The sequence below is a fragment of the Ursus americanus genome, chromosome 2 (assembly GCF_024610735.1).
Source record: "Ursus americanus isolate L20-20 chromosome 2, mUrsAme1.1.p, whole genome shotgun sequence".
Taxonomy (NCBI): domain Eukaryota; kingdom Metazoa; phylum Chordata; class Mammalia; order Carnivora; family Ursidae; genus Ursus; species Ursus americanus.
Window position 1 is genome coordinate 81551737 of NC_142128.1, and position 7539 is coordinate 81559275.

A 7539-nucleotide genomic window follows, 5' to 3' on the forward strand; every position below is an offset into this window, starting at 1 on the left:
ACTTAGATTCTGTTCATTTTGCTGGAAGAGGCTACCACGCCATCTCTGAGTTTTCTGTACAGCCTCAAGAGGGCTTCCAGACTCCGGTCTCGGAGTGAGTCTGCAAAGTTAGAAGAGTGAGTGACGGAGGGAGCCTGCTGGGGGCCAGGTTCAGGTCAGTAGGCCACAGATTAGATGAGAATGAGGATCAGAAAGTACGGAATCGCAACCTGTCATGAAAGGTTCCAGGGCAGACCGGAGCCATCCCTTTCGCCTAAAAGCTGTGGAGGCCCCATGACACCCTACAAGGGAATCTCTTCTACTCTAAAATGAATAAAAATATCTCATCTGCTCCCTCACTAGGGTTGTTTTAAAGATCAAGTGGGATGTTGAATGTGAAAGCATTTTGGAAAGTAGGGGGTACTGTAAGTACCCTAAATCCTTTTTTAAAAGTAGTTAAAAATGCTTTCCTTGTGGTAAAACGCAAGTAACAAAATTTACCATCTTCCCCACTTTTAAGTATACTGTTCAGTAGTGGTCAGCGCACTCACAGTGCTGCTCAACCAATGTCCAGAGCTCTTTTCATCTTTATAAAAACGAAACTCTAACCAATTAAACAACTATCTCCGTTCCCCCCACCCCCTGGCAAGCAGCATTCTACTTTGCATCTGTGGATTTGACTACTGTAGGAATCCCGTAACTGAACACATACAGTATTTGTCTTTTTGTGATCAGCTCATTTGACTTGGCATAATGTCCCCAAGGACATTCATGTTGTAGCATGTGTCAGAATTTCCTTCCTTTTTAAGGCTGGATAAGATTTAGTTGTGTGAACATACCACATTTGGTTTATCTGTTCATCTATTCGTGGTCCCTTGGGTTCCTTCTACATTTTGGCTATCGTGAATCATGATGCGTGAACATAGGTGCGCAAAAATTGCTTCAAGACCCTACTTTCAATTCTTTTGGGTCTAGATCTGGAAGTGGAATTGCTGGATCATATGTTAATTCTTTTTTTTCTTTTAATTAAACAATGTTTGGTTTTTTTTAAAAGATTTTATTTATTTATTCGACAGAGATAGAGACAGCCAGCGAGAGAGGGAACACAAGCAGGGGGAGTGGGAGAGGAAGCAGCAGGCTTCCAGCGGAGGAGCCTGATGTGGGGCTCGATCCCAGAACGCCGGGATCACGCCCTGAGCCGAAGGCAGACGCTTAACCGCTGTGCCATGCTGCCGCCCCTCATATGTTAATTCTATTTTTAATTTTTTGAGAAACCACCAGACTGTTTCCACAGTGGCTGCACCATTTTACAATCCCACTAACAGGGCACAAGGGTTTCAATTTCTCCACATCCTTTCCAACACTTGTTATTGTGTTTGTTTGTTTGTTTGTTTGTTTGTTTGTTTTTAATAGTACCCATCCTAACGGGTATGAAGCAATATCTCGTTGTGGTTTTGCTTTACATTTCCCTGATGATTAGTGATGTTGACCATCTTTTTGTGTGCTTATTGACCATTTGTGTATCTTCTTTGGCAAAATGTCTATTCAGATTCTTTTTTTTTAAAGATTTTATTTTTACGTAGTCTCTACACCCAATGTGAGGCTCGCACTCACAACTCCAAGATCAAGAGTCGCAGGCTCTACCAACCAAGTCAGCCAGGCTTCCCTCAAATTCCTTGCTCATTTTTTTAATTGAGTTGTTTTCTGTTGTTGAGTTCACCCTAAATCCTTTTTGAAACAGCACAGAGTAAGGGAGAAAAGTGTTACATACATGTTAGGTATTATATTTTTCATTATTTTCCTAATTTTTAAAAAACCCTGATACACATATGTATGTTCTAGAACACTCCAGGAAACATTCACTTATGTTGGTTTCCATTGATTCTCTTATGGCTGTCTATGTTTCCCAGCCCCAGCCCCAGGAAATATGCACACAGTGGTTTTGTTATGTTTTCTTTCCTCTCCTTGGGTGTTACCAACATCTCCCACTCTTACTCTCTACATACTGCTTTAAAATAAATAAGGAGGTGACTAACATAATATAATAAAAAATCATTAAAATAAAAAAATAAAATAAAATAAATAATAAAAATAAAAAATAAATAAGGAGGAATTCTAGTCAACTTATATATCCCAACACTAAGAAGTGATTAAGAATTTTTTTTTTTAAGTAGGCTCCATGCCCAGTGTGGAGCCCAAAGCAGGGCTTGAACTCACAACCTTGAGATCAAGACCTGAGCTGAGATCAAGAGTCAGACACTTAACTGACTGAGCCACCCAATTGCCTGGTGATTAAGACTTTATGGAATATATATTTGATGATTATTAGAAATGTTTAAAAGTGCGTAATGACAGATGTAGAAAATAGCAAGACAAAATTGTATATATGTTATACATTTTTATATACACTGTTCATTTTATGTATACATTTATACATATATACACTGTTCATCTTATATATACATTTCTACATATATACAAACATTTTTACACATAGAAAATTCTTATATGTACAAGAAAGGAAATGTATTTAAAATTTGGCAATTTTTACTTGGATAACAGAAATACAAAAAGTAAAAAAAAATTTAAAAAAAAGAGAAGTGAGAAAGCCAAGTGACCACATAGTCAAAAACTACATCAAAAGTTAGCCTTCTTAAATCCTTTCTAGAATAAGGCAAGTTAGGCACGTATGAATGAATGGATATTGGTAAATGTTAAAAGTTAAAATATGTTGTTGGAATTCAGTGGCCTCCTTGACAAAACAGTGAATTTGAGCCATTGTAGAAGGGCAGGTTGACCTTCACCGTTTTCTATGAATTTGTCAGGGCACGACTCTCTCCTGGTAATCACAAGCATAGTAACAACGATTGCTCACATTTACGTACTATGTACCAGACACTGTGCTAAGTGATATCCATGCACAATCTTCAGAAGTGGCTCCAGAACTTCTACAGAGATGGGGCGCCTGGGTGGCACAGCGATTAAAGCGTCTGCCTTCCGCTCAGGGCGTGATCCCGGCGTTATGGGATCGAGCCCCACATCAGGCTCTTCTGCTATGAGCCTGCTTCTTTCTCTCCCACTCCCCCTGCTTGTTCCCTCTCTCGCTGGCCGTCTCTATCTCTGTCAAATAAATAAATAAAATCTTTAAAAAAAAAAAAAAAGAACTTCTACATAGGGCAGGTTTTAGAACTTGTTTGTACACCAGGGCTAGGAGCCTTGAACTGAGGTTACAAGATAGACCCACTGTCTTCTCTTAAACTACAGGTTTATTTGGGATGGCTCAAGAGCGCCGGTGGTGATTGTGCGTGTGATAATGGTGCTCTGAAGTCCCAACAAGTGACCAGTCACCTCTTGGTGCTGCCACTGGGGATCTCATTGAACCCTCACAACTCTGTAAGGAGGGTAGTGTCCTTACGCTACTTTTCCACAGGAGAAATCTGAGGCTTAGAGAGGTTGATAATTGGCCCAAGATCTCATGGCAGGAAGTGGCAGAGCCCCATTTGAAAACAAGTTTGACTCCTGAACCCATGTTCTTTGCTACACTATTCTACTGCCTATTTGCACAAGGGCTAGCCTTTTCCAAAAATTAGCAAATGGATTTTTACCTCAGCACAGAAAATGGCTCAGATCGGACTTTACACACATACCCATGCGCACACACACACCCCCCCAAGCACTCACCCACAGGCACACCTGCTTGAGCACATGCACACCGATTGAATTTTTAACAATAGCCAAGAGGAAACTATTTACTGACTGTGATAATCTAGATTACATGGACAATAGCATTGTTTAACAAACAAGACCCTCCTGCTAAACTGGGTAATTTGTCTTTTGGTTTTTGAGGATGACCCGTCCCAATGGGTCAGATTCTTTGGATGGGCCTTATGATACATAGGTATTAAAAAGCCAAGACACACACACACACACGCACACACACACACACACACATATACACATGACCAAGACACAATTAAAGGGATCCATAGTGAACAAAATAAGCACAGGACACTGAAAAGTGCAGCCCGAGATTTAAGGATAGATAATTGCTCAGAGGGAGGGCTTGGTTCTTCCCAAGGAGAATTCGCAGGACTCTTCCCTACCCCAGTGACTCCCAGCTTAGTGGGTGGGGCAAGTCTCACCTGTCCTGGAGGATCCTGACTGTCATCAAATCTACTTATTTAAGAATTTAAGGACTGTTAAATGATTCCACTTTTTTTTAAGATCTTATTTATTTGACAGAGAGAGCACAAGCAGGGGGAGCGGGCTCCATCCTGGGTGGGTCTCCATTCTGGGGGGGTTCACTGGGGGGGTGCTTGGTCCTGGGACTCTGGGATCATATCTTGAGCGGAAGGCAGATGCTTAATGACTGAGCCACCCAGGCGCCCCCAGCGATTCCACTTCTTAAAATGCATTTTTAAATGAAGACCAGAGGGAAGAACAAAGGAGAGGAGGAAGAAGGAAAGGAAGAAAGAATACAAAGATCTGAGAAGAGAAAGTGCTAGGAGGGGCTGAGAGGTCGCCAAATATTAATTTCATTACTTGGCTTCTTTTTTCTTTGGGGAAATGAAAGACAAATAGTTTCCTATTGCCACTGTAACAAGTGACCATAAATTTAGTGACCTAAAACAACACAAATGTATTATTTTACAGTTCTGGAGGTCAGAAGTTTGAAAATGGGTCTCATGAGCTAAAATCAAAGTATTGAGAGGGTTGCTTGCATTCCTTCTTGGGGTCCTAGGGGAGACTCTGTTCCTTCTTTTTCCAGTTCTAGAGGCTGTCTGCATTCCTTGGCATAGGTCCCCTTTCAACAATGGCATCCCTTCGATCTTGCTTCCATTGTCACATCTCTGAATCTGACCCCTTGGCCTTCCTTTTATAAGGACCCTTGTGATTACATTGGCCCCAGATAATCCAGGATAATCTCCTATCTCAAGATTATTGATTTAATCATACCTGCTAAATCCCATGTAAGGTAACATTTTCACAGGTTCTGGAGATTAGGATGTGGGTATCTTTCAGGTGATGGGGGTGGGGACATTATTCTGCCTACCACGGATGGAAACCAATGTTTACAGCTGTGCTCCACCAGGTGCACCATAAACAGAACCTCATCTGATACTCCAGCAACCTTGTGCAATATATGCCAGGATTTGCTTTTAAAGTTGGAGAGACTGAGTCTTGGTGCAATTTGGAATTCTGCCCAAAGTCAAGCAGGACCTGCAGACCCAGGTCCCTGAACCCCAGTGCAAGCCAGCCTGCCTCATGGCCCTGCCTCTACTCATCTCTCCCATTCACCTCTGCTTCCTCTTTCCCATCTGGGCCTGTGCCCCAGCTCCCTGGACAAGCTTAAGCTGCATGTTCTCCTGATGATGATGATGGTGTAGTCACAGCTTGATCCTGGGGATTTCTAATCAAGCAAGCCAAGTGGCTGCCTCTCCGGATCTTGATTTAGGACTTTTTCTTGCCTTCCTTTATTCAACAAGCATTTTTTGAGCTTGTTGTGCTGGGTACTAGAGCAGCAAGGAAGATAGACCCAAGCTAAAAATAACCGGACAGTCAGTGATACATACTGTATCAGACAAAAGGGGTCTAAGATTGTAGGAAGCCAGAGCAGGGAGTTCCAAGTCCTGGGAGCTTTGTGTGAAACTTTTATGCTGACCCTGGGTGAAATCTAAGCTCCAGTGAAGAACCAAAGGCTTCTTTTCTTTTGAGCTCCTTAAGGGACCAGGTATTGTTAGTCTTTCTGTGCCTTGCACATAGCTGTGCTCCATAAATAATTAAAAGTTGGGAATTGGGTCAAGACAGGCACACTAAAAGAAGGAAGCAGTGTGTGAGACTAATAAAGGGTTAAAAGTCACCTTGGAAGGCAGTCAGCACTGCCATTTTGTCTCTCTATTTTACCTAGCAACTGATGACACCAAGTATTACTCCCTGTTTTTATTAGTAGAGGGCCCTGAGTGTTGCGCAGTTGTTGAGTCACTGAAGACCAAGAGCTGGATGAGCTGGTGTCGACTTTTGATGTCATCTACCTTCCGAGGGCTAAAAGCCATTCTGGAAATACCCTCCTGGTAACTTCCTCGCTTTCCTTCTGAGCTTTGCTACCCTTCTTTTTTGCTCATCTCCTTTCCTTTCCTTTTGTTTCTCTTTACTAGCTTAGTGAATCTCAGGGGGATGGGGGTGTGGTCAGAGTTTCAGGGGCACTGAATAGTGGAGCAGATCCATTGCTCAGGTTTATTTCTGTTTTTTTCTCCTCACCATAAGCCCTACCTGTCACAAAAGATCCCAGAAAGATAAAAATATGGTTCTGGACTTGTTTACTGGGTGTAAAGAGATATCAACTGAGTAGGAGGATTTTTTTTATTTTTATTTTTTATTTTTTAGGGGATCCATGTCACTGGGAAAGCAGATGCCTTCTGTTGTCTAAATTACATGAGAGGGCCCACGGGCTGGAAACAGTAGGCTTCTCTGTCTTAAGCAATTGGTCTCCCAGTGGGGGCTGGTTCTCCTGAGTGGTTTAGCAGGCAATGTCTAGAACTCAGTCTGGGCCACCACCATAAGTGGTGATTCATGTACTTGACAGTCAAGATCTCTTGCAAATCATCTGTGTATTAATTCCACAAATGTCGGTTGATGAACTACCATAGGCAAAGCTCTTTTGGAGATATGACAGTGAATAAGACAGACATAATTCCTGCTTCTACAGAAATTTAATCCAGAGAAGTCCCACCATTCAAGTCAGAAACGGGAAAGACTAGGGGTGAGGATAAGAGACAAATGATGGAAAGAGGAAGGGAGGAAGGAGGAAACAGGTGATATTTCTAGAAGCTCAAAATTTATATATCATCTACATTTGATTGTCAAAGAATGTAATATGACCATAATATCTACCCTGCACATAATCTTTCATGTGGTAGTCTTACTAACCCTTTGTGGTAGGCTAAGAAAATACCCCCATTTCAAGATAAGGAAACCCAGGCCTAGAGTAGGGAAGCTGACTCAGCTCACGTAATGAAGAGAGTCCAGAGTAGACACAGGTCCTCCAGCCCGTAGTCCCAGGCACTACCACAATGTCAGAGCGCCTTTGGATGTAGATATTTGGCATGTTGATCACTGTTGGAATTTGAAATAAAACCAGTCTGCTCTAAAGGGCAGGAAAGGTTGCTTTGTGCTGGTTATTCTTCTTTTGACTCCTTAGACTCCAATCTTTCTCTGTCCTGTCTTGTGCCCTGGGAAGCTGACTTCTACAAGACTGCATGACCTAGCTGCTCTTGCAGGCTGATATCCATCTGGGTTCACCCATGGGAGGCACTGAGAGGAGAGCAATCAGAGAGCAGGGAGGAAAGAGAGGTCGGAGTATTTCCTTCTTCCTCCTTGCCCTCATTCCGTAATGTGTCAGTAGTAGCTGTGTCCCTCTGCTATATAGTTTTCCCTGAATGGTCCCTTCTTAATGGTTCTAGCTCCCAATGAGCCCCAGTAACACTATTTGCTACTCTTATCTCTGCAACTCTATGGGCAGTAAGGGCTTTCCATGGTTGCTAGCTTCTGTGTGCCCCAGCA